Source organism: Mustela nigripes, chromosome 1 (assembly GCF_022355385.1).
Source record: "Mustela nigripes isolate SB6536 chromosome 1, MUSNIG.SB6536, whole genome shotgun sequence".
NCBI classification, from domain to species: domain Eukaryota; kingdom Metazoa; phylum Chordata; class Mammalia; order Carnivora; family Mustelidae; genus Mustela; species Mustela nigripes.
The window spans coordinates 268692752-268720536 of record NC_081557.1 but is presented as its reverse complement, the minus strand read 5'-3'; the positions used below and the strand labels follow the sequence as shown (position 1 = coordinate 268720536).

The following is a 27785-nucleotide window of genomic DNA, read 5'->3' as shown; positions in this document are numbered from 1 at the left end:
CAGACAGATGATAAATTTCTAATGCTTCTGTTCTCTGGAGAGCCCTGATACAATGGGCCAGACGTGCTAACTTTGAAAGCGTCATGTCCTGCTTCTCTTAGAAGCAGGTGTCAAAAGGAAGGCATTGTGCGGGAGGTTTAGTGAGGAAAGTGCCTGGGAAGGATAAGGGTTAAAGTGGGGGAGGGAAGGAGCAGGCAGGGGGCGCCTCTGGCGTATAGTGCAGGTCTGAGATCCAGGAAAGGGAAGAGGGAAGGAAGGGTTGAGTAGGAAGAGTTTCAGACCACGGCAGAATTCTGAGAAAGTTTTGACCATCCTGCTGGAAAGTCCCCAAGCCAAAAGTGCCCATAGGAGGAATCCCCCCTTGAGCCAGGAATGGCCCAGTTCTAATTCCCCAGTGTTTGTCTGGAGCAGCCTTAGGGGAAGTGTGGCCTCTCAGTGAATGCTCAGGAGATCCAAAATATGGCAGCTGAAGGCAACGCTCCACCTCAGGTTCTCTCCGAGGGGCATCTCAGCAGGGCGTCCTCATGCCCTCTCTTCCAGAATGGCTTTCTGAGGCTGAGGGAGGACTCGTGCATGTTTCAGTAAATACAGAATCTCTGGGAGGAGGACAGCACATTTTTAAGGAGGGGCTTTCAGGGACTTCTCGTGGAGCGCATGATCTTAGACTGTGTAATTACCACATCCAGTGTCAGCGTTGTCTCTGCCCACAGCCAAGAATAGGGTATGGTGGCGGGATCTAAGGAGAGCGGGGTGTGGCAAGCAGACTGCGGCCCTGCCAAGGCCAGGGGCACGGGGACAGCAAGCACCTGCCGTCCCAAGTGATGGGAGGAGGACCTGGTGCTGGAAACCAGTCAGGGCCTGGGCAGCTTTGGGGCCCACACCCGACTTGACAGACCTCTGGCGGAGACTTTGAGGATCTGGATACCTTTCAACAGCGCTAGGAGGAATATGGCGGCCCTCAGCTTCCCTAAGTTGGAGCAGAAAATCTCCTGCGAGTGGGCAGCAAAAGATTCTAGGCCGCCTGTTCTTCTGGCAAACAAACTAGTGCTTGTTTGTGTTAAATGGTTATAAATCGAGTTCTTTCTTTTAGTTCTCCTTTAAGATCAAAAATTTATTAGCAACTCAGAAAATTTGTGTGGGCTGGGCTTTCCCTGTAAACATTTCTCTCCATTAATGTATTTCCCCAATTCTACAAATTAAGAGAACTGCCACCTGAAACTTGCAAGAAAAAAAAAAAAAGAAAAAGAAACATTTGTCAATTAATTTTGATGGAATTATAGTGACAAAACATTAGCACGGGACAGGGATTTGGAGATCCTTTACTGTTACACGTAGGGAAGTTGGAGCCCAGAGTAATGAGTGGTGTCCCAAGATCACTGGGCTGATAATGCGGGAAGAAGGCTAGAACCCAAAGTTGTCATTTTGGGGCCAGACCTTTGCCCACCTTGGCAGCCTCATGTTCTTCTCTGATCGTACCTTGCTCTTTTTAAGCACAACCTTGGTGAGCCAAAGAGTTTTTGTTTTCTGGGAAATCACTTTTTTCTCTGGCTGAGAGTTTAGTGACTTCATATGAGAAGGAAAACAAAACACAGTGCCGTGCTCCAGGAGCCCACGCAAACTCCATCGCCTTGACACCTGACCATGGCCAAAGCTAAGGTCAGTCCTGTGGGGGGAAGGACGGAGAGGCTGAGGGCCTGGACGCCTGCGCGGTAGCGGTAGAGCCGACCTCGGCCACGCAGTGGATGCGGGACCCGGCGGCGGCCTGGCCGCGGCCTCGAAATTTCTTCTGCCGCATCCTTGACAGTTATCTAGGAGGACACGGAGCCCCAGAAGAAGCAAGTCAGGACCGGGACGCACACCCTTCCGGCTCTCAGCCCCATGACTGTCCACAGCAAACTACCTTGGAGAGTCCAAGGAAGAGGCTTTAAATGGAAGGTGTGCGAGCGCCGGTTAGGAAATCGCATCCATGGGAGCGCTTCGGCCGCGCCGTCACCGTGGAGCCCTCCCGGGTTCTGGCGGCTCCGACCGCTTTCCTTGGCCGGGCCGCCCTTCCACGGGTGAGTCTCGACCTCGCCATGGCAGTCCCAGCGACGGGTCCCAGACCCCGGGGGCCTGCGCCAGCGGAGGCTCGTTTCCCATGTGTGGGTCCCGGCTGGGGCAGCCGCTTCCGCGCAGGGTTCGGCAGGAAGGACACGACCCCACGGAGATGGGTCGGCCGCGGGGCAGAGGCAAAAGGGCACAGTGGCCCCGAAGGCTCTGTTCGGTCACGGCACATGTCACTTCTACTTAAAGTCCGCAGGTCTGAGCAGGTCACATGACCAAGCCTGATGCCAGTGACAGGACCACAGCCAAGTCCCGCGACAGTGAGCAGCGATGTGGGGCGGCCCGGAGACGTTTCAGACACAGACGCACAGTAACGCGCAGACGTATCCTAGCTAACGTGCAGTGTCCGTGCAACAGTTTCAGACACAGACACATTGTAACACAGACGTATCCTAGCTAACGGTGCAGTGTCCGTGCAACAGTTTCAGACACACTTTGTAACACAGACGTATCCTAGCTAACGTGCAGTGTCCGTGCAACAGTTTCAGACACAGACACTTTGTAACAGACATATCCTAGCTAACGTGCAGTGTCCGTGCAACAGTTTCAGACAGAGACACATTGTAACACAGACATATCCTAGCTAACGTGCAGAGTCCGATGAACAGTTTCATACATAGTAACACAGATGTATCAGACACAGACACACAATAATGCAGACGTATCCTAGCTAACGTGCAGTGTCCGTGCAACAGTTTCATCACGGAAGGCAGGAACATGTCCGAAACAGGCCTGTGGCCCTCACAGGGAACCACCACCACCCCGTGTCAGCTTTTGTCGTCGTCAGCCACAAAACGTAGGAACAGGGGACACCGCTTGGCGCCCCCCGTTCATGCAGATGCGACAGAGCTGGTGTCTGAGGGCAGCCGGCGCTGTGGCCCCCACGGAAGTCGCAGGGCCCCGTCACTGCTCACACGCGCTGCCGTCTGTCCGCAGCCCCGTGACGCGGCTGCCCCTGCCCCGCGCCCTCTGCCCGCGGGTGCGGCCTGTCCCGGCCTCGCAACGCGCCTCAGACACCGGCTCCTCCAACCCACGGCCGCTCCCTCAGCCCACGACGACGCGCTGAGCACCGGTGAGCGCGGTACAACAGGGGACAGTCGGCGGAGCGCGGTTAGAGGATCACTCGGAAGCGGGGGACCAGCCTTTCTCACAGGCCTGGTCGGGACAGCCACCGCCCGAGCCGTGGGACTGAAGTCAGAATCGTGACGTGGCTGACCCCAAGAGAAGCTGCCGCGGGGCAGTGATAAGAGATTTCGTCCTGGGGGAGGCCTAGAGAAGGGAGAGGGAATGGCGTCTAGTTGAGCCTCAGAAGGAGAAGGAGGGTGTGAACCTGTGCGGGGCAGGGGAGGCCTGGAGGCCGGAGGAAGGCAGGAAGGAAGGCAGCACACGCGTGTGAGCTCCAGGCCCCCACTCGGCAGGAGCAGCAGAAGCCCTTATGTCTTGTCTCCGCAACGCTTATGGGAGCAAAATCAGGATGACCTTTGTCACTTGATTTTAAACTGCTGTTCCCGTACCAGGTCACATCGCCTGTCGTGACTAATAATGACTATTTCTAGAGCTCCCGTAATCACCCTTGCATGACACGATTACATTGCATCGTGTTTAATAAGCACCAAAGCATGACTTTGGTAAACATTATTTTCTACAATATATCAAATATTTACGAGTCCTGTGTTGGCTTTTCTTCATCCTTAAAAACGATGGCAGCTGCCTTGAAGAAGGAGAGCAGACTTGCTGTCTTTAAACGGCCGGGAGCTCTGCGGTAAAACACGGTGGAAAGTGTCGTCATTTTAGAGGGAAAATTGTTTTCATTCATTCAATCATTCATTCACTCAACCCGCAAATATTTAGTGAGCACGTAGTGTAAACAAGCAACTAGTCTAGGTACCAGGGAGGCAGCAACAGACAAGAGGCACAGATTTCTGGCCCCGTGCATTGTGCCTTTTGCTGAGTATGTAAAGCGATATAATGAGAACCAAAAAGCTAAACTGCACATTTATGGAGGAGGCAGACCTCGATTGTCCGGCTGACTAGTATCGTGTTCTTCTGCAGAATGGGGGTCGTCACTGAGTACCTTCTGCCGGGAAGCTGACGTGAGAGCCAGGCTCCGGGGGGGTTGAGCAGGCGGCACTGTGCGTTGTGTGTTGGCGGAGTGAGTTAGAAAAGGACTTGAAACGGAGAAGGGACATCCAGAAAACATCTGACATCCAGGGAACAGGAACGCGGTCCCGAACGGGGGTGGTCAGAATGGACGGAAGCCCGGACAGGGCCTGAAACATTGCCGGGAGGTGCAGGAGCAGGAGCAGGGCGGGAACCCCCAGCGGTGTCCATGGGAGACCAAGGTGGACAAAAGAATCCAAGTTCCCTGGTTTGCAGCTTCGTCTCGGGAAGGGTGAGGTGGTTCAGCTGTAGAGCGGGCACTGGTACCAGAACCCCCCAGCAGCGAAGTTCGGCCCGAGACCTAACAGCTGTGAAGCTCTGGGTAGGTTACTTAACCTCTCTGAGCTCCGTCTGCCCAACCTTTAAAAGCGAAATGTAGCCCCTAACCTGTAGGACTGAGCAGGTCAGTAATGTCCAGAGCACAGACTGTGCTCTCAATGACCACACTATCATGGAGACAGGCAGGTGCCCTGGCTTGGGGCGTGCATCTAAAGTAAGCGGGAGCCGTCCAGAAACAAGAGTGAGGCGGACACGCACAGAGGCGGGAGCCTTGGGGGAGCCCCATTATCAGCTGTAACAGCACTTTCATGGCAGGACGTCCACAGGGGGATGGCAAGTCGGGAATCAGAGACATAGGAGGCTCCCATGAGTCCCCATATTGATTAATAATAACAACATATTAACATTTATTTTTGGGCGTTACTGTACTAAACATCTGACCGGCTTAGCTCCGTTAGCTCTCACAGCAAGCCTAGAAGGAAGATAGGGTTGTCTTCACTGTCTTATAAATGAAAAAACTGAGATTCAGTTGGCCAAACTGAGCCAGCTTATGGGGGGCAGAACTCGAATTCAGGTCCCGCTGACACCCACGCCCTTCATATCCAAGGTCTGGAGTGGGAAACTGGGGGTGGCCCGGGATTTGGTTTGAGAACTCGAACTCCCCTGCCCAAGCAGACACACCCAAGCCACCACGGAGGCTCTCCCCGCTGTGCTCAGGAAGAAATGAGGTCAGTCTGACGGGAACCACCCTTCCCACCTGAGCAACCCCCTTTGTGGACTGGAGTTGATTCTTCTGGTTCCTTTCAATCCCAGTCAATCAGCTTCTCGTGGCCACAGACGGCTCTTTGGGTTCTAGAAAGGCAGTCACAGTCCTTCCAGGCGGACTCTCCTTTCTCTGGGAATTTTGACCAAGCCCCCAGGGCTGGGAGCCAATGCCTTGGAAGTACTCCAGCCCAGAAGACAGGACCCAGGGTCACTCTGGGCCTCCGCCATTTACTACCTGCGATTTGGGGCAAGGCCCTATCCTTCTGGGGCCTCTTTTCGTTCCTCTCTTGCAAAGCAGAGATAATGACCCAGGCTCGCATCAAACAACAGGGAAATGAAGGCGTCTGCAGAAGGAATCAGTATGTAACCGTCTGCTGTTTCTGTGACATCGCCGGGTCCTGACAGGGGCCAGCTGGGGGCAGTGAGGAAAATCTGGGCTCTTTGCCCCCAGAAGATGTCAAGGTCTTGAGCCCCAAAATGCTTGAACTGACCCCCTCATCAGACTACCGTGAACTTCAGTAAAACCTATTTTAACTCCTCTTTTGTTTCCCAAGTGCAGCCATAGTGAGTCATTTTCCCCTCGGGAACAAGTGTCACCTTCGCAGTTCTGCCCCTTCTATTTTGATGTTAATTTTAGCATTACCTGTGTGGATTGCTGGGTTTTGATCCAAAACAAGCCCTGCCCAGAATAGAACAGAGACAGCTCTCTGACTCACTTCACAGCTTAAGACTCCAGCATGTTAATAGCTTTGCCATTTCTCAGGGAGCAGATTCCGGCAACAGAGCCTACTGTGGTGTTCTGGCCTCATAATTTTCGGCAGGAGGATCTGACAAAAGTCCATGGCACAAAGGTGTCACCTGCTAGCTAGTGTTTGGGAAGAATTTGAAAATATCAGAAGAAAGCTCTGTGCAGACTGTCCTGTGTGTTAGTTAGTTCGGGGAGCTTGACTTTGCTTTTTCTGTTAAGACAATCCCCTTAGAATATTACCTCATCCCAGTGAGCAAAGACCTGCCTTTTTCCTGAACCGTCCGCTTCTCCCTTGCAGGGTCTCACAAGCAGGCATTTTCTTGTTTTTCTTTTTCTTTTCTTTTAATGTACGATCTGGCCTGTCGAAGGAGACACCAAAATGCCAGGGCAGTCGAGCGAATGATCGGCATTTACGCGGGGCCCCGCCGCGTGTTCGAACCAGAAGGACGACAGAGCCGAGTGAGTGGGGGTCTCTCTGCGTGTGGCTTTGTGCAGCAGGCCTGCCAAGCATTACCATTCCAGCCCTCAAACCTGCGCCAGACTGTTAATATCTTAATGCTTATTCGCGTGTCAGGGAGTGCCGGCAGATGTCACGGAGAACGGGGCTGTCAACAAGGCAATTACTTACATTCACAGGGTGACGGCGGCAGTCTGTCAGGTAGCGTTTGAAGAGAAGGGAGCAGAGGGGAAAAAAGAAGGTGGCAGCAAACAGGCTGGGGAAGGGTCCTCTTTCGATGGATAAATTGTTTAAAGACATCTCATTTCCCCTCCGTTCCTAGAGCTAAACCCCAGATACAGCAGTCACAGGTCAATCAGGAAACCAGACGTCCTTGTCTGTTTCTGGGGGCTTCGGCGAGAGCCGGCAGACTGGGGCCTTGTGTGTGTGACCCACGACAAATAACTCAGGTTCTTTCCCGAGCGGCGGGAGTGCGTTCCCCGGGCGTCGGGAGACACCCATGGTTTTCCAGACTTGACCGGTTTCACCCAACAGCTACTGACCACCGGCTCTGCACTCACTGTGGTGAATGACCCAACGGCTGAATGGACACGGGCCGTTTATTTTGAAACACATTCTTTACACCAGAGAGAGGAAAAGGCGTCCTCTTTGCTGCGCCGTTTTAAGATCGAGAATCTGAGCTCGGTAGAATTCCGCCCGTGCGGCCCTGACGGAGCCCGCCGGGGGCTTGCCAGTGCGACAGAGGGGGCTGCGGACTGGAGCTTCTGGAGAAAGACTTGTGGGCGATCCTGCCTTGGAAAGCTTCTCTTAGTTCTGGATTTGCCGCGGTGATTCTATTTATTGCCTCCTTATGCCTGTACAGCTCTTTTCCTGTCTGTTTCTTCACTGGTCTTGACACCCCCCGGTCCTGCATGTACATGTGTGCGCTGGGGGGGGGGGGGGCAGGCACTGTTGGCATCCGTCAGTTCTCAGATACACGGGGAAAAGCCCACGTGTAGCTACAAAACTTGCCTTTGAAATGAAAGGTCAGGACCCCCAGAATCACCCTGGAAACATGAGATACCTCCAGTGCTTGTCCCTGATGATGAGAAAAACACCGCTGCGTGGCGATGCCGTTCGGAGTCGCGGCGGCTCCTGGGGCTGCCTCGCTCAGTGTCCCACGCCTCCTATTTCACAGCCCCTCCACTGTTTTAGAAGCTCTCCCAGAAGCAGGAGGAGAGAGGAAGTCAGCACCATGTGTGAGTTGCTTCTAGACTCCCTAAGGAAAAGCAAATATTGTACTGATGGAAAGTCCAGGCCTAAAGGTGCCCAGGAGTGCAGGAATTGAGGCCGGGGACTTTCCCCCGAGCACCTGAGTCACCTGAACTCCTGAAATACACCTGCCATGGGGACTAGCCTCAGGGGAACCAAACCAGTGGCTTGAACGTCGAGGCAGTGACAGTCTAGACGTCCCTTGGCCAGGGAGGTGGCCCTGGTCGATCCCCCTGGACCCCACTCCCCACCCCCCTTCCTGGCCAGCTCCTGACCCTGCCCCAGATGAAGTGGTGCGGGGTTGGGATTCGGGGTAAGAGTGCGCTCCTGCCGCGTCGGCACAGCCCCCCACGAGCACGCGGCCTCCCTGCTGGTCTGGCCGTGGACTCACCGACTGCCCGGGACACTCCTCCAGCCGTCGTGCGTGGGGCTCCCGGCCGTTTCCCGTGTCCCTGACCCTTTGGCATGCTCTCCTCAAGGGGGCAGAGGCAGATTCTCGTCTGAAAAATGTGGGATCACTGAATCATCCCCCGGGGGTCTTCCAGGGACACCTCGCATGGCAGGAAGGAGTCCGTGGGTTTCCGTCAACTTACCTCACAGCGTCCCTGCTTTTCCTTGCGAAGCTGAAGCAGAGTCATGGGGCCAGAGGCTCTCTGTGGCCCTCATAATGGCTCGGGAGAGTGGAGCTTCTCCACCCCACCTCACCTGCATTGTCCACACCCACCCCGGCGAGGTCAGTCCAGCCCTTCCTCCCGCATGCTGCAGCAGTAAGGTCTGGGGAAGAGCGTGCACGTCAGTCCGTCCATCCAGGGACTCGGGCTGAAGAAGTACTTAAAGCCACAGAGAATGTGCTACCAGCCGGACAGAAGCAACGTCATGACAGAATCCTGAGGCATCAGAAAAAACATGAGCGAAGCATCGGGTTTCCTGTCCGCGTCTAGTTCCCATTTGGTTCCCTCCCAGGTACTGCTCATTGTACCGAAGCGCTCTCCTTGTCAACAGTTAAAATCCGTAGCATTTTCAAGTCATTTTCTCTTTCTTCCCACTCCTTTCCGTGTTCATGATTGCTAAATATATTATTCTAAATCTTCCTGTTTCCTATATCCTCATCTCTAAGTGGATACGGGTCAGAGAGTAATGGGAAAATTAAAAGTAACAAGGCTATCACTATCACTAATTGAGTAGTTACTAAGTGCTGGGATAATGTCCTGAACCATTGCCCCTGTGTTATAGGTGAGGATTAGGGTTTAGAAATGTTAAACAATTCCAGGTCTCTTGTTTATAATCCCAGCTCAAAGGCCAAAGTCCCTCAGGGCCTGTCTGGGACCAGGACAGATGCCAATTTAAATGTTTATATAATCTTAGAACATCTCATATATTTCCTTCATGCTTCTTATGAAATTTTGTAATTTTACATTTTTTGTGTCATTATTTGATAAGTATTTCTCTCCCCTAGACGCTCAGTTGGCAGATAGCAGAAACCACATCTATTTTTGCGACCGCTGAGCCTGATATACAGTAAGATTATAAGACACATTGAATGAATATTGGAATGACTTACTTAATGAATAAATGAGTTCTTATCTGTCCAACCCCAGAAATCCAAGGTTTTAGTGTAGGCAGCAAGATTGCTATTTTAATGACGTTCTAGGAGACAGAGTATGTAAAGCACCATGTAATAGGCCACATTAAGTCCTGCGAGCCGGACGGCCTGGGTTTAAGTCCCAGCTCAGTGGTGGCTTTTCCGGCTGTTTGATCTTGGACACGTTACCTGACCTCCCTGTGTCTCAGTTTCCTCATCTGGAAAGTGGAGATGTAATAGAACTCTCCCCTCACACGGTTATGAGCATTAAATGAATGCATGACCTCTCAGAAGAGTGCACGGTACTTAGAAAGCTCTGTGTATGTATTAGATATTATCACCACTCGGAAATTTACTTAGCACGGGGGGGGGGGGGGGGGGGAGAATACCCCAGGCTAGTTTCATTCAAAGAGTCCTATGTGATAGTATTTATTCACGGATCCAAAGCCTCTGTTCTGGTCCTTCTTGTTTTTGTTTGTTTTTTTACTTAAGATTTTATTTATTTACTTGACATACAGATCACAAGTAGGCAGAGAGGCAGGCAGAGAGAGAGGAGGAAGCAGGCTCCCTGCTGAGCAGAGAACCCGATGTGGGGCTCGATCCCAGGACCCTGAGATCATGACCTGAGCCCAAGGAGAGGCTTTAACCCGGATCCTAACGGTGTTCCCCTCGAAGACGTGGCCCCAGGTTTTTCACTCTCAAGCAGAAAATACCCAACATGAGTCCATCTGGAGATTTCTACTAATCTTTTACCCCAAAGGTTCAGAAAGGAAATATTTAGCAAAGATCAGTTATTTTAAAATTTTGAGCACACATTATAAATATATATTTTTAAATATCTACTACCCTGTTGGGCCCACACCCTCTGTGGTCCTCACCAGTAACTGTGGAATGAGGCAGATGGTCAAGGGCCTGACCTAGAGGCCCTCTGTCCCAGATTTCATCACGTCCTGCACCTTATTGGCCCGTAGTCCTTAACTGCGTCTTGTCTGCCATCTTACGTCTTGTCTGCTGTCCTTCTGTGCCTTTTCTGATCGTTTTTTCCATTGTTCCTCCAGCCTTCCTGTGACCAGGGTCGTCAAGTGGCCCTTTGCTGCTTCCCATTCTCCACATATTCTCAAGGCTCAAGGTGAAATCATAGCAGAGACTTAGAAGAGCGACACATTCAGTCATAATACCTGTGTGGGGATTTGTCTCCACTTCTGCTCCCAACGGGCTACTTGCCTTGGAGCAAGTTATTCAACCTTTCTGGCTTTCTTCATGCTCATCTGTAACAGTGAGACGAATTCTCCACGATGCGTGTTTTGGAATCAGGTTCACCTTCCTCTGCCCTGTCTGTATCTGTGTCAGAACCGCGGTCACAATAGCACTATTTTCAACAGACCCTTTCCCAAGTCTTTCCTCTCCACCGTGTCTCTTCGTCCCCGTATCAGAATGGCGAGGTCTTCCTGTTAGGCTCTCACTGTATTTCCAGATAAGGACACTGAGCTAAGACAGAGCAGGATGTGTGACTTGGCAGCATCACGGAGACCCTAGAGCCCAGGCATATTTTACTGGGGCCTGTCAGGCTTTTCTGCCCCACACGCTGTATGCATGCATGGGGCAAAACGCTAGCGACACAGCAACAGTCCCACAGGTTTTTGTAATAGAACACACACACAGACACACACACACAGATACACACACACAGATACACGCAGACACACAGACACACACACAAAAACAAGCACAGACAACTGAGAACTGAAAGTCACAGATGGAAGGACCTATTGAATAAACCCCAATTTCCTTTCATCTTGTTGTCTGTGAACACAGAATCCCCTTGCCCTGGATGGAATCCCCCTCCGTTGTAGGAGGGAGCCCCACCTCTCGCGCATTCCACGAAGGGCCCCGTGAGAGAAGAGATTCATTTTACGTTGACATCATTACTTCATCCTCATGCAAGCACCAGCCTTGGGACGGATGTCTCTCAGCCCCGGTCTGTCTGGACTTCAAGCAGTGCGTGTTTTAACGTATCCTGAAGCGTTGACCTTCTGTAGAGCAACGCAAATCAAAATTGGAAATTATCAGTGTTCTTATAAATCCATGGTGTAGGTTTGGGTGTACGAGAAGTTAATGGACTTTCAGTTTCGTTTTCAGTGAAGTGACACACAGCAGGGTTTACTCTGAAACTGCACAATTTGAATAAGAGCTTTAAGATTATTTGGGTTGTTTTCTGTTGTTTTTAAACTACATTTTCTAGGACCTTCAAAGGAATAGTCGGGTTCGTGAATATGTCCTGCGCTCACACAGTTTTAAACGCAATCGAGTGTGACAAGGTGCCTGTCGTGTGAGGAGTTTCCTTCCTGCCTGTCCCTCTTGCTGTGCCCACCGACCCGTTCCCATCTCCGCCCCGAATCGCTGACCACCGACCGATTCCTTGTTTATCTGCCCACGGATTATTCTCACGTGAGAAATACAATACAGATATATATGCTCTCTTGTTTTATCCTTTTATATACATTATAACACACACTATACAACAACCGTACCTCCTCTCACTATGTAGCACGTGTGCATTACGTATCCGTGCACAGTTTCCTGATTATTCTCTATTATGCTTGCAAACTGACGCTGTGACTGTGTCAGCACTCACCCAGTTCTCTAATGACGGACGCTTGGTTACTTCTGATCTTTTACTTGACGAAACGAATAGCTTTGTTCATGTGTTACTTCGTGTAGCGAGTGGACTGTATCTTTAGGATGATTTTCCTTCTCCACTGTTGATGGGTTCCAAGATCCATGCATTTGTAACCTTCCACAACAGTGGATTTTTATTAACCTGATGAGCTAAAGAAAAAGATATCTTGGCGGAGCTTTAATTTACGTTTCTGTTAATATGAGTCAGACTGATCATTTTTCCTTGGGGTAAAAGCCTTTTCAGAAACAAACCCGTGTGTTCAGTCCTTTGCTGGGATTCTCTCGGTGGGGGCTGATGTTCAGTTAGTTCCGGGACAGTAAATACGCGTGTATTTACCGTTTCCTAGTTTGCTGTGGGACAGGCTTTTCTTCCTGGAGAAAAGGACCGTTCTTATCTCCCTCGCATTGGACGTTACAGGTGGTTAATTTTGGCAAACCTAACAAGTCGTGCATCTTTGTATTCCGTGTCTAAGATCTGGCCAAAGCTGAATTCGAATGCAGAGACGTAGGGCGCCGCCCGGCGCCCTCCTCTCTCCGCCGCACCCCTGCACACGGTTGAGATTTGCTCGTTACCACCAGGACAAAGGCCCGATCTCTCCTCCATAAGGAATTTTAGAATCGCTCCGCCAGTCCCCCCAAGGAAAACTGGAAGAACTGATAAGGTAAAAAGAAAAACAGCGGAATCGTCTGCCGCAGAATCAGTTAACAGTGGAGCTAGATGACTGACCCTTCTTCCTCTCTTGGGTGTGTGAAAATGATTCTTCACCTGTTGATATGTTGTTTTCAGAAATTTGAAAAGTAGTGGCTTGTTCTGATGTGGCTGCCCAGGCTATCGAGTCGACCTTCTGACTTCCTAACGCACTAGTTAGAAGAACGGGCGAAGCTGGAGTCGGAGAGCGGGATGAATACTAATGAGCTGACGGATGTCCCCTGTGTTCCTGCGCAGCTGTGAGGGCCTGACATTCCACTGGACACGGAGCGTGGGGATTAGGAGGCAAGACGGCCGTGCCCCCCGCTTTCTCGGAGCCGGAATTCTAAACCAGCCCCTCCACCCTGGTTCCAGTGAGACTCATGTGGGGAAGCTTCCTAATCATTCAGCGCAGGGGCCCGCGACAAGAAACTCTAAGGATGCAAGTTGGGAACAAATATTTTTTAAAATTCCCCAGATGACTCTAAAGGAAGCTAGAGTGGAAAACCACTGGTGTAGCCATACCCCGGACATGCCTACAAAACCACGAGGTATTTTGAAGAGGAAGAGGTCATGGAAACTTTGATGTGATGTAATATGGACTGCCTAGCTTCGACTTTGAGGCATTTTTGGCACCATGTTTAGCTTCAAAAGCAATAAAGCCCTAAGCCAGCATTCCAATGTCAAGATAAGTTGGAAGATAGAAGAACAGGTGAGATGGTACCTCCAGGAAAAACACCGGACATCTCCAGACTGCGGCCCTTTCTCTGAGATGGAGGACCTGGTGTCTTCCAAAAAGCCAATGTCAAGAAAAGCAGAGTGGGCTGGGAGTGAGGGATATAGATTAATAGAAAACAAAGAAACAACAACCCAGTAGAACACCTTGATTATATCCTTGTTCAAAAAGAAATCTCTGGGAATAATTTTTTGGACAATTTAGGAAGCTTAATATTTAAATATATACTAGAAATCAGATGATATTAATTAATACGGTTGATTTTTCCTAGGTGTTAGATATATCATTATCTAGGTACAAGAATGTAAGGAGACACGTGCTGAAGTGTGTGTGCTATCAGCAACTTTCAAGTGGTTTTTCAACAACAGAAAATGAAAGCCACACGTAGAGATAAGCAAATCCGGCCCCACTTTTCTGAGGAGTCTGGAAGAGGCTGAGGTATTAGAGAGGAGAGAGGCCGCTGCATAGTAATGATGATTATATTTAATTAACAACCATTTACTGAGTTTTATGTGCCAGGTACTGAACTAATGACTTTATATGCCAGGTATTAGTTCCTTTTTAAAACAAGCATTATTAGTATTTTAATTTTACAAATGAGAAAACTGAAGCTTGTAGTAAGTAAACAGCTTCGGCTCACACGGAGCCAGAATCCAAACCAAGTCCTTCCTGTTTCCACTGCGGCAGACCTCGATGGCCAGGCGGCCCCGCCCCGCCTCGGACGGCGCTGCAGCCACACGGTGGTCACGGAAAGCACGCGCCGTGGACTTCCTCCATCGCAAGTCATCATCACAAGGCAAATCCGTCCGATGTCCCTGTGTCCGCTTCACGGACTGGGTCCTCCTTGCCATACAGAGACCAGAGCTGGGCCGACCTCGGTCTAAATCCTGGATCTGTCATTTATTAGATGTTTGTTCTCAGGCAGCTTTTTTTAAAAACCTTCCGTCAGTTTCAGTTCCTCTTCTAGAAACGGACTCCTCTCTATGGGACCGTTAGGCTGCTTCAATAGATGTATAGAGAAAGCACTTAGCACATCCGTGATGGATACTAAATGTTGAGTAAACGTCAGTCACCCATCCCCAGCTTTTTAAAAACTAGACTTGAATGGCTACGAATGATGGAAAATCACCTAATACTCAAAGTGATTGCCAGTGCTGGACCCTACAGTCACTAAGTATGGACTTGGCGTCAGGGATCATGGCTTTGCATACCTACACCCGCTGCAGGAAAACTCAGCTAGTGTGCACAGACTTGTGTTTGTGGTCAGTATTTTCGTCATTAGGATGCGTGTATTAAGACTGTGCGTTTATTAGACCTCTGCCTTTTCATTAATAACACCGCAACCCACTGATAGAGACAGGTCGACCTGAAGCGGAGGACTTAAAATTAAGAGCCATAGCTGTCCTCGACTCAGGTGGCTGAGTACCTAACATCTCCTGAGCTAAAACATGGGCACGGAGCAAAGGGAAGTACTTCAAAACTCTCTCTCGGAGCAGGCGCACACTGGTTCAGAAGAGTCCTAGCCTGAGACTGACCGGTGTTCCACAGCCCATAGGATCGGCAACTCCGTCAGCTGCATGGACAGGCTGGTTGAGCAAAGGGGAATATTTTAGCGTGAGTTTGGGGAACTACACAGTAGATTAAGAGGTAGCAATATTCTCATTATTCAATCGATATCATACACCCACTGTACACCAAGTATCGCTGTGGCCTTTGACGTGATAGATAAGGTCTTGTTCACGTGTACTTTTTATTCTAATTACTCTATTAAAACGTTTATCCCAAATTTAAAGTAGTAACTACATAAATGGATAATAAAGGTGATTTTAGGGAGTGCTACTATGATCCAAAGGGTTCCTCGAAGGACCTCGTCATTCTAGGAAACGACCGAGAACTAAGCCACACCAGCAATGTTCATGACTGACTCCTTGTCTTATAGGGTTGCTTCCAGAGAAGCCTTTCTCGATGCCCTCTGAGAAGGGCACCCCAGCTGTTCTCCGTCCCAACAGTGACCACCGTCTGTGATGATTGGTTGTTTGTCTATTTCCTTGTGTTAAGTCCATCTTGCCCACCCGGAGGGACGTCCCGTGACAGTGGGAACCTTGTCTGTTTCGTTCTCATTGGGTTCCCAAGGCCTTTTCCGGGGTCTGGCCCATGGAAGTTTCTCTCTCCGGTAAATACCTGTGGAGCTAGGGCAGTCGACCCTCCCAGTGTGCCTGGAGCAGAAGATTTGCCCACGACATGTGGCTTTTGGTGCTAAAACCAACACAGTCCCAAGTGAATTGTCCCAGACCTTCCATGACTGAAGCTGAATCTCAGATCTCATTACCCCAGACGCAGAGCAGAAGTGTCACTATGCCATGATATACCTACTGGGAGTCACGGCCTCTAGCGGAGCCCAAGCCTCAGGGACCAGGGAAAGCAGGTGCCCAGGGACTCTTCCAAACATCACAATCACTCTAATAACGCAGACATTGAACTCCGGGAAAGGATATGCCCACAGTCATAAGGTGAGTGGGGTGAGGTCAAGGCTATCCCTTCTGGGACTCCTCAAGCCTCTTGCCTGGCTGCTGAGTTATCCAGATGGAACGAGTCTAAAAACTAACAAAAACTTAATATGAGCAGCATCTGACGGTGAAAACCACCTCGGAAATCATGCCGTCCAATCTCCTCATTTTACAGTCGAGGAAACTCAGAATCTGAGCGTTAATTTCCTTAGTGGAGAGCCTAGTTTTATAGGATCTTCTTTATTTGTTCCTACACAGACCAGGGTCCCTTTGAAATAGTGGTCACTCTCTTGATCTCTAGGTGAGACAATGTGTCCCTTCATAGTTCGCTCTCAACCAGCTGTCCTGTTTTGCATTTCTTTCCTCATTTGCTTTGCAACAAGTTCTGCTAGCCTTTTTTGCAAATGACTTATTTCAATATGCTGGTTGTTTCTCCTCAAAAGAATTCCTGTTTAACAGGTTCAAATATTCCCTCAGGCCGTAAAAACTTGTGTAAAAATTTCTAGGGCCTAATAGACATCTTACTTGTCAGGTGAGAGTTTCCTGGAGTTTATGCCGTTGAGATGCACTTTCAAGGACTGGTCTCAGCGTTGTATGTGGGGTTTTTCCTTACCAGAGGAAAGACACAGATCAAAATTCACATTCATTTTTATTTTGTTTGTGTTGTGAATCAAAAAACAAGACTATGTCTGCCATGAGCCTTCATGGGCCAGCGGGGGCAGGGCTAACCCAAATCACATCTATTTAGAGATATTTTCAAAACAGTATGTCCTAGTTCAACTATTTTGGGAAAAAAAATACAACTTCCTATTAGTATTTTGGAAGTTAGAAAGTTTGGATTCACAACGGCCTTTTGTAATATCTGGTGTTTAACTTTCAACTTAGGAAGAGGATTTTAAAAGGAGTTTATGGGTTCTGAAGAAAACACCGTACAACAGAACGACTCAAGACCAGGGTTTTATTTGTCTGGGGAGACCTATGCGGACTAGGCGTCGTCTTTGAGCCTCCGTTACAAACTTCTTGCTGTAAGAGGTATGAAGTTTATACCTCCATAAAGAAGGCCTTAGTCTTTCTCAGGCTTATTTCCTAACAAGCTCTCTCTTAGGAGATAATCTCTTTAAGGCCTTGAGCAATAGTCTGGGCCAAAGAATTCCTCTTTTCTTCCAATCTCCCCAAGCTCCCCCTCTCCAAGCAACAGCTATGTTCTTCCCCACACACTGACGCCGCGAACACGTCTCCGAACATGTACCGTGGCTCTCTCAACAGACCGGACGTGAATGGAGCATTCCGTGAAGAGGGAGACCTGTCCATATGTCCAACCTCCATTTTCCTTTAGTTCTTGACCACTCTTCAGAGACAGCTAATTGGAGACAATTATGTGAATAATGGTAGATTCTAAAATTATCACTTGTGAATTCCAGGTCCTGGAAACGTTAGTCATATGCTAGTGGTGTTAGTCTGAGGGAGAGTTGACTCGAAAGCAGGTCTCAGTCAAGAATCAAAGCTCTTTTGGGTTACACGCATAATTTGCATCCCTGTCTGAGAGGAGATATATGCAACCATATCAAGAAGCAAGAGGAAGCTAATTTTGATAAACTTTGGGACATTTATAACATTCTTTAACAAACTTTTCACACATTTTACTTTTGTATGGCAAGACCAGACAAAACTCTTCTGGTTGACAGTCATACATTATAAATGTGACTAATCAGGGAGCAGAGCAAGGTAAAATAGTAACATCGCCAGTACAGATTGCCTTAAAATGTAAGCTTTAAATGCAGAACTTTAAGGTTATGCAGTATAGCTATATGAAAATATCCAGCCATAATTATAAAAATTTAGGGGACTTTGGGGGAGAAATTTATAAAATTTTTAAAAAAGTATAAACAGTTGGGCACCTGCTGGTGTCTCAGACTAATAATAAACATTGCTTTCCAATGAAAACACCCACAAATGATGATAATGGCTATGCTGTCATATCTGCTTTACGTGTTTCTTTATGAAAGAAATCAAACCCAACACGAAGATTTGGAGTCCGCTTTGCCTCATCCTCTCCCCTCTTCCCCCTTCCCAGAGACGACTGTGCTTTCTAACTAGCCAGGGAAATACAGTTCAACTATATGATCCGCTCCATTTGTTTTTGTGCAGAAAATATATTTAGCATTATGTTTTCCATAGCAATATCTAAACATATGTACAGAAATGCTGGTTTTCCAATGGAAATAATGTTTAAGTGTCAATATAAATATTTGGATATTTTAGCAAATTAAACTTGACAAAATCATCTGGAAATCACAACAATGCTCTAGTATTTTTTAAAAACGATATAGTGTTATTTAAGTCAATTCTTTTAGTAGAGGAAAGAGAAAATATATTAGGCATATGTTTTCATGATGATAACAGTAAATTCTTACTAGAGAAACTTTTAGATCAACATAATTTCTTGAATATACTTTATGACATCTGATAAATAGTTTACATTATGGTTACTTTAATGATAAAGCAACTAAGAGTTTACTATTTTACTATCTTGAATATTAAATAAGATAGGTGGTATTGGCAATATTCAGAGAATTCTAATGAAAAGTGTTAGCAACATCTAGAATTCTTTATCATTTCATCAAGAAATATTAGGTATCTTGAGAATATTTGAAAACAAATTGTACCTCCTACTGTGTCAAATTAGCTTCATAAATGTCACCCCTGCAGAAATAATTAGGAAATAAAATCATGTAGTTTTTGAAGTTTGGGGCTTATCACCTAGGCTCTCTGACTTGCATAACTTGGCTATTATCTTGTTGGAGGGCCTTGGAAAGATCATTTAATCTCTCTAGAATTCAATTTCCTTTCAAAAATGCCTTGGTTGGTGGCATGGGGGTGGAGAAAGATGAAAAGAGATGGTCATTAATATTTCTACCAGTCCTAAAATTTTATTATTCTATTATTCATTTTCTCCCTTCCCCTTCCCACCCAATGTTCTAGGACATAGACTGGTAATTAGTCAAAACTAAGGAGATCTTCTAGCAAAGTAATCAGACTTAACATTAAAGGCTGTAAGAATTTGAAACAGAAAACCTTACCTTAATTCATTGTAAGATCAATTTACTCACAAGAAAGCTGACAAAAATGTCTAGAAAGAGAAAATAGAAATAGAGAAATATATTTCTATTTACTATTCGCTATAAAGAGTTTATAGGATGAATACTTATCTAAACAAACTCATGGTAAACAAATTTGAACTTACACTCAGAACAGCATTACATCTTGTCAAAATGATGCTTGTTTAAGATTATGAAATATTTCTTTGTGCAGAAAAAACTAAGTCACTGTGCATTATATAACCAACGAAGACAATGAGATAACCTCATACCTCATAACCTCATGATCAGGCCAAGTTATATTATTTCTCAACAACAATATCCCTCCTGAGGATATTACAAATAATTACTTTGTATTAGTAAGTAAGAGTGGGCGAATGAGTGAAACAGTAATGCGGATAAAGGAAAAATAATAACTTTGCCTTTCAGCAGATCTCATCTAGCATAAATGAAGATCCATTAATTTTTTACATCTCCCTAGGGGATTTTGAAAACCCACTATATCTGCTGTGGAATTTCCCATGGGGTCATTACATTCTTTTGTGCAACTTAAGGTCTGAGAGATAAAAAGTGACAGTGATAGAAATCATGTGAGTCTGTGGAAGAGACTTTCCCTGAGTTCTCTTTTTTAGTCAGTTCCTTTGTCTTCGGGAGTATCTTCTCAGCAAGTCTGACGAATAACAATCTGTAATATTTTTAGTGATCCCAGGAAAGGGAAATATATGCCTCTGTAATGACCACTGTCGGAATTAAACGGCCCTCACCGACCCAATCTTCTCCCTAAAGGAGATAGCGGATGTAAAAAAAAAAACATTGTAAACAGTAATAAATGTTGTGAATTACTATTGAGATGATCATTCCAAGACTGATCCAAGCACATATTTCATCACAAAAATTCCTTCTAAGTGGCGGGGCTCTGAAGGTGTTCACGCAGTTGGGCAGGGACTCGGGATCTTCAATATCTAAATCTTAATGTCCTACCTTAGGACATTAATGTCATTCATCTCTCAGGTTCTGGGAAACGCAGGCACACAGGTCAATGCCAAACACATACATGGTTTCCATTACTATGAAATTCCAGTGTGGTCCACCAGTGAGCTAGGTTGGCCCACAGAGAGAATTCTTTCATTCAGGATAGAAGCAGGAAGACGGCAGGGCACCAAATCCTGCCAAGAAGCCTAAAGCCTTTCACTCTGGGCGCACTGGTGATGAGGAAAGGAAAGCCCAGGAGAAGCCCACTGAACCACCAGGAGAAGATGAGGGGTTTTCTCCAAGGTCTGGAGCTGGGCTGATCTAATTGGCCTGTCCAACATCTTGCACAGTATCTCCCCTTAACCATTGCTGCCCTGTAGGAGAGTCTCCAAAGAGAGGGGATCCCAAAAAAGGAGTCGTATAGCTCCAAAATATTTCCGTCTTGACTTAGCCGTGCCACAATAGCATTTCCACATCCTGTGTGAAAGCAGTGGGTATGGGAGTAGAATAGCTCTGCTTCATATGAACAGAGCTTGCTTAGGTCATATTAACATACCTTGCTTAGGAACTGTTAAGTGATTTTCTCAGAATTGCATTTGATCAGTCTTTGTGTTCTTGCTTTATAAAATTCTCAGGAGTCTTTGGTTAAAAGACAAGACAGGCAATGCACATCATACTTGGTTGGTCCTCCTTGGCTTTGAAAGTGAGGAGGCCATGATTGTGGTCTGGATTGATTGTTGATAAAAGTAGGGTGATCAGTGCCTTTGTTTCTTACCCTTATAAGCTCGGACTAAAATGCCTTATGCTTAAACTGTTCCTCTCCATATTCCAGAGTGACACGGAGAAAGTAAACGAAAGAGAAAACGTCAGTGTTTTGGAGAGAGACTTGGCCATTTCACAAGGCCTTCTAAGACTCAGAGAGAGGGAATTCAATGCTGAGAAAGGCTGCTGTTCCACCATGGATGTCTTTAAAGTTCTTACACTGAAGCTGTGATCTGTTTCCTTATTCTTTTCTCTCTTTAGTCCTATTTTGTGCTCTGGAGTCTCATTCATCTTTCACGGAGCAAGTTTTACATATTGGAAGGTAGTTACATTTTGTGAAATTTTCATTTAATGTTCAAGTGTTTTAAGAAAATCTATAAACCAGGGCACCTGGAAGGCTCATTCAACCAAGCTTCCAACTCTTGCTGTGGCTCAGGTCATGAACTCAGGGTCCTGGGATCGAGCCCCCATTGGGGTCCATGTTCAGTGCGGAGTGAACACAGTGAACACAGTGAAAACCAGAACAAGAGGATTGTACGGTAACACTTAGATACATTGACTCGTGTGGAACTCACATGAAGCCACACCATCACTGGGCATGAGAGGCGACTGAAACACACACTGCCTACATGGCGGAAGAGTTACGTGCCTTTGGATTGGTGGAAACTAGGACTTCACATGGGAAATGAAAGAGACTACTAATATAAACTAAATATATTAAAATAATTAAATTTATTTTTATTTTTTTAATTTAATTTTTTTCAGTGTTCCAAGATTCATTGTTTATGCACCACACCCAGTGCTCCGCGTAATCCATGCCCTGCTTAATACCCACCACCAGGCTCTTCCAACCCGCACCCCAAAACCCTCCGTTCATTTCTCAGAGTCACAGTCTCTTAATACCTCCTTAATACCCACCATAAGCCTCCCCCAACCCCTCCCCTCCAAAACCCTTCTTTTGTTTCTCAGAGTTCACAGTCCTCATGGTTTGTCTCCCCAGCCCCCCCCCCCGCCCCGCCCCCCGCCGATTTAAGAGTGTTAGACATGGATTAGTCATGCTGATTGCTCTAATTTTGTGCACTTGAGGTCCAAGAGGAAAAGAAGAGAAAAATACTGTTTAGCACAGGGCCTGCCATGTACCCAAAGCTCCGTACAAGCGGTTATTTTATTATCTGAGTATCCTGTTCCGCGGGGCTTTATTTGCATCAGTGTGACCAGTACTACTGAGCTCACCAATGTTACCCGGATAAGAATTGAGCCAATGGAGTCAAAAGACCAGAAAGAAACTATGGGAAGTAGAAAATGGAAAAAATATATATCTTTTCATGATAGAGAATGATTGATACATAATCATCACAGTATTATTTATGGAGTAAATAATACCATTTACTAGGCATTAATGAAGTCAACTAATATATATTTATTGAGTGCTTATTGTGTTAGACACTGTTCTAGACATTCGAAATACAGCAGAAAATCAACAACTACAATGACAACAACAAACCTGATGTTTTGGAGTTTATACTCTAACTAGGGAGAAAATATACAATATGTTAAATGGTGGCAAGTCCTACGGAAGGAACAACGAATGGAGGGAAGGACCCTGTGGAGAGGGGTCAGGGAAGGATTCGCTCAGGGACATTGTTCCAAACCCACTTCATGTATTAACTCTTTTCATGACTCTTCCTTTTTTTTTTTTTTTTTTTTTTAAGATTTTATTTATTTATTTGCAAGACGGGGACAGGGAGAGAGAGCACAAACAAGGGGGTGGGGAGGGAGAAACAGGTTCCCCACTGAACAGGGAGCTGATGTGGGGCTCGGTCCCAACCCCAGGATCATGACCTGAGCGGAAGGTAGGTGCTTCGCCGACTGAGCCAGGCATGTGTCCCTTTAAAGAATCTTCTTAACATGCTACAAAGAAGTTACTTTTGTAAACTATGACCACTGTTTTCATATGATCAAACTGGAGCCCAGGGTTCCTCAATATGGGATTTTGTAAGGTTTGATAACTGGCAAAGCCATAGGACAGGATCCGATTGTAGGCTACCCAGCTCTGGAGCTGTCCCCGTCCGTGTGTATCGCCTCTCACACAGGGAGCTAGAAGGGGCCATGGCGGTCCATCAGAATGGGGAGCGGGAATGTGGTTTAGTAAAACATTAAATCAATACTATCACAGTGTCCTTTTTATACTTTGAGAATTTAAAATAAGCATTTTTGCTTTGGTGAGAAACACTTAAGGGAAACAGGACAAAATCTTTCAGGGTGGTGGGTGGGTGTATCCAGAGGTTAAAAAGGTTGTGTCAGATATTTCCACTAAGAAATCCTGGTTTACTCTCACCCTTTTAGTTAATTGCTACCGACCCAGGAACCTCAGTATTGCACATGGCTTGCACAACCTCAGTGGCTTGTTTGTTACAGAGCCAGGATGGAGAACTGAGCTTGGAAGACAAAACAACCAGTACCACCTCAGTGACTAGGCTGGGCAAGCAGAGCCCCTGCGCCTCCCTGCGGGGCCCACTTCCACCAAGCCTGCTGGGCGCCAGGGCTTCTCCTTTCCACTGCAGAGAGGCTCAGAGTGAATTACTGAGTCGGGGAGACCCATTTGCAGGAGTAAAGGAGAGAGTATAATTAGAGGAAGAGAAGTCAAAGGAGGGGCAGATGAAGAAAATGAGGGGAGGAATCAGCCCAGAACAGGCAAGCTGAACTTGAAAATGACCCGTTCCAGGCCAGGAAGGAGGAGGAACAGGAAGAGGATGGAGTAGGGACAAACAGGGCTCCTCTAGCTCAGCAATCCTAGGTATAGTCCTGTAGCGCAGGTATGAATCGTGTCGTTGTTGATATGTGGGAAAACTGAAGCCCAGAAAAGACGCTTGACTTACTCCCGGTCATGTAGCTGCAGCAGTCTCCGGAGCTCCAAGTTTTGCCTTTCTTCCCTTGTTTCCATCCTTCCTTCCCCTCAGTCTCTTTTATTTGTACAAGGTGAACTATTGAGGTTTTTACCCTTTTTCTAAAATAGTTATCAAGTATCCAATGATAGAGTATGTGGTCACCATGACAACCCAGCCTTCACCGAGGACCCGCCTCCCCCTCGCCTCCAGAATCCTATTTCACAGCAGATTCCCTTCCCTTGTGGAACCTGTAAGAGCCGCAGTTTGAGACTTTGTTTGCGACCATCTGCTTCCCGTGTGTCGCCACGAGGCCGCCGCGAGCTTCAGCACCGCGGGGCCCGCCTGCTTTTGCCTCGAGCCTGCCCCGCGCGCGGCTCGACGGCTCGCACTCGGGCCCTGCGGAAAGACCGGCCGGGCCGACGAGCCGCGGGCCGACCCGGCGTCCTGCGCAGGGGCGCGGGCGGCGACCTGGGCTCCCGACTGCGCGAGCGGATACAGTGTAGCGAGTCGGACCGGTGTCTCCCGGGAGCGCGCGCGCAGACGAACACACACACACACATGACCTCACAAACAGCCCCGGGCGGGCAGACTCAGACAGGGACGCGCGCCGCCCGAGCGGCCGACCCCACGCGGGTAAACACCGCCGCGCCGGGCCCGGCCGGTCTACGCAGCGGGGGCGGCACCCGGCGGCCGCGGTGGGCGGGAGTCCCGGGCGCCCCGCGGCGCGTGGGCGGGTCCCGGGCTGCGGAGGCGGGTCCCGGGCTGCGGAGGCGGTGGCGGCGTGGGCGGCGAGCCGCGCCGCGATTGGTCCGGGGCGGGGTGGGGCGGGGCCGGAGGCGGGAGGCGGGGGGCGGGGAGGGGCGGTGAACTGCGCCGCGATTGGTGCGAGGCGGCGCGGGGCGGGGCCGCGGCGGGAGGCGGGCCCTCGGCGCGAGGGGGTGTGCGCGGCGGCCGAGGCCGCGGTTTCAGTATAAACAAGGCGCCCGGCGGGTCGGGCGGGTTTTTCTCTCCGTCTTCGCGCGCTGCGGCCGCCTGTCCTCGGGTCGCGCTGGTGGCGCGCGGCAAAGCGCCGGGGAGCCGAAGACCCGGGTCCGTCCGCAGGTGGGTTGCTCCCGGCCAGGCATCTCCCCGCGGGGCCCCGAGCCCGGCCCGGGGGTGTGCGGCGGCGCTGCGCTCTGGCTCGGGGACCGCGCTCCGGGGACCGCGCCCCGGCTGCCCGCGGCGCTGGCGGGGCGGGAGCGTCGCGGCCGGCAGGTGCTCCCCGCACAAAGCGCCTGCCCGAAGCTGGACGCGGGGGCTCCCCCGCGCGGCCGCCGAGGGCGCCGGGGGCTGCCCGGGAGCCGACCGGGGCCAACAGGTGCGGGGCCGGGCCGCCGGCAGGGACGGGCTCGGGCTCGGCTCTGCTTCTCTCGCCGCGATCGCGCCCCCGGCCGCGGGTTGGAGGTCGTGGTAGGTCGAGGGTCGGCCCGAGTCCTGGCCGCGCGCGTCCGTCCCTGTCCCCGGCCCGCGGCGCCGCCGGCCGTTCCCTCCTGCTGCTCGGCTCGTTTCCGCGTGTGGGGGCGGGGGCGCCGCGCGCGGTCGGCGGGGCGCCGGGTGACACCCGATTTGGGAAAGGACGGGAAGCAGGAGTCGTGCGCTTGTCACAACCGGGTGGTGTCCAGCCCCCCGTTCACCTGGCGAATTTGGGGCGCACGGGTGTCCTGGCTGTTCCCCGAGCTCAGGTGAGCCTCTGGCGACACCTGGCTGGGCTGCGGTGACGTGAGCCCGAGGGCCTGGGAGCCCCGCGGCCGCCGGCGCGAGGGCCCAGCTGTCTGGGGCCGCCACTGCAGCGCCGGCCGGGAGCGAGGGAGGAGGGCGCGGGGCGGGGGCTGCGGTGTCCGCGCCTGTGCGCGCGTGTGGACGTCCGCTTCCCGTGAGCACTGCCCGAGCGCTGCTGTTTTGCACCGGACCCGGATCGAACCGACGCAGCTCCGGCTAAAGCAGGGGAGTCCGGCCTGCGACGGCGCACAGGGTGGTCCCGGTGATGCGAAGAGCCGAGGAGATCCCCAGGCAGAGACTTTCTCCTCCAGATGTGGAGGTGCCCACTTCGCCGATGAGCCCGGGGTGTAGGAGAACATGCACGCGCATCTGCGTGTGTGTGTTTGGGCGCAGCGTGTCTCCAAGGAGCCCGCGGTCGGCAGCCCGGTGTGACCGCGGGGGGAGCCGCTGGGGCGCCGGGATCTGTGTTTAGCCCTGGGTGGGCTCCAGAGGCCGAGGGAGGGTCTCCGAACTGGGTGCCTAACGCGGAAGAGCCGGGGAGCAGGGTGTTGCGCTCTTGAATAATGTCTGGTACCGTCAGACTCAGAGCGGGTGAATAATGACTCGTTCCTCCCGAGAACGGCAGCCGGAGCGGGGCATGTGACAGCCGCGTCTCGGTCGGAAACAGAGTTGCTCGGCTGCGGTAAAACCTGGGCTGACACGCCAGGAGGCCACCGTTCCGCACCGGGATGCCTCGTCGCAGATTCGGAGGGATGTGACTGATCAGATGAGGTTTGGGGAAAATAGAGAACTGATTTTCAAACAGCCGTACAAATAAAAATTTTTGGCGGCTGCGGTTTTCCTAACAGAATAAAAGAATGGCAGCTTGTTAGAGCCTGTCATTAGTGCTTATTTTAATTTGGGGGGGACGGTGTTGGGCCACTTTTGACAGAAATCAGGGTTCGCAAGCGTTGCTTTATTATTCCTTTCAAGCAGATTTTCTGGCCAAGATGAAAAGATCAGCTACTGATTAGCAAATTTCTTGTTGGCATCATTCCACTACATGTGGGTCAATCCTTTGTTTTGCTGGAGGTGGCAACATTTCTGGCGCCTAAGCATACTGGCCTTGCACTTTCCAGCTGTCTAACGGAGTGCTATGTTAAATTCTGAGAATTTATTTCTCCCATGGCTCATTTTCTCTGACCCTGCCACACCTGATACCTGAGATAACACTGTCTTTTGGAATGCAAAATCACCAGAAAGCATCTACAATTATTGTCTTTTTTACCCCAGCTTAGCATCTAATCTGATATATTCTTAGGTATATATTACTTAATGTTTCTAAAAATGTATTATTTATCATAATACACATTTCTTGTATTATTGGTAACATTACATTCTGATAATCTAAAATTAACAACCAGCTAAGAAAGTACAATAGACCTTTTCAAAAAAATGACAACTGAATAACTCCTATCTAAGAAAAAGAAATGAAGGGGAGAAGCTGGGTGAGAATCTAGACGAGGTGTAAGATACCTAATAATGGCACAGGAAGTGAGGGAACCAACATTATCAATCTCCAAAGGCTACTTGGAAGAAGTGGACTTTGGAGAAGCAGTTTGGATGGTTCTAGCAGGTCTCCCCGTGAGACAAGAGATGGAGAAAAGATGGTATTCTCCTTTACCTAGAAAAGAACTTGGAATTCCCGAAGAGGGATTGAGAATCTTGATTCTGATGCTACAAATAACAAGTGGAAAAGACATGATAACATATCGTGAAGCCTGAAAGAGGCAAATTATGCTGTTGGAAATACCGCTTAAGATTTATGGCATTTTTGTTGTTAGTGGTTTAATTTAGGTGTTACCTCCCCACTCCTGTCACTTTTCTAGAACTACAGTTGTCCTATTTTGGTTCTCCAATTAAACCTACTTAAAAAAAAATAGATCTATACCAATCCCGATTATCTTCAAATAACAGATATTATAGCCTCGTGCTATGGACAGATTTCTGCCCTGGGATTAGGGAGATGGGTTCAGAGCCCTAACAAGTCATTTGTTCTCTCCCTCTATCTGCAATGTTTATAAAGTTGATGGGGTGTTGAACTAGGTGATGTATGAATCTCTTTTTGTTCTGTGACAACCGATTTATTTTGGTGTACGATCCCTTCGTGCGTCTGTGTCCTAAATGGGATGGAAGATGGAAGGATGAAGTGAGTGCAGCTACTTTCTGGGTGTAGGGAGATGAAGTTAGATGTGCAGCTACTTTCTGGGTGTAGGGAAATGAAGAGAAGAGAGTAAAGTTTCTCTGTATTGATAAAAACTATGTAGAGATTCAGTATTTTCTTGATCTCCTTTTTGCTTTTATTTTTCTTCT

The 27785-nt window shown here is 49.0% G+C and overlaps 1 protein-coding gene and 1 long non-coding RNA gene across 6 annotated transcripts in view; one reads left to right on the top strand and one right to left on the bottom strand.

Annotated features, from left to right (window-relative positions):
• Positions 1–27785, top strand: part of RASGEF1B (RasGEF domain family member 1B) — a 418493-nt gene that overhangs the window by 357043 nt on the left and 33665 nt on the right. Inside the window, exon 1 of one of the 4 annotated variants that reach the window (XM_059385828.1) lies at positions 24633–24776. The exons of the other annotated variants lie outside the window; for them this stretch is intronic. The gene's annotated coding sequence lies outside the window, so the exon portion shown is untranslated. Of the gene's footprint in view, positions 1–24632; positions 24777–27785 lie in introns of those variants that run through there. 4 annotated transcript variants of the gene reach the window in all.
• LOC132016151 (uncharacterized) lies at positions 3686–8966 on the bottom strand. 2 transcript variants are annotated; one of them, XR_009403894.1, is made up of 4 exons: positions 8357–8966; positions 8155–8263; positions 7576–7770; positions 3686–3860 (listed from the first exon to the last, which is right to left on the bottom strand). It is a non-coding gene; the product is annotated as an uncharacterized LOC132016151 (long non-coding RNA). The 2 variants fall into 2 exon arrangements; XR_009403893.1 differs by lacking the exon at positions 7576–7770 and having other exon boundaries at positions 8357–8965.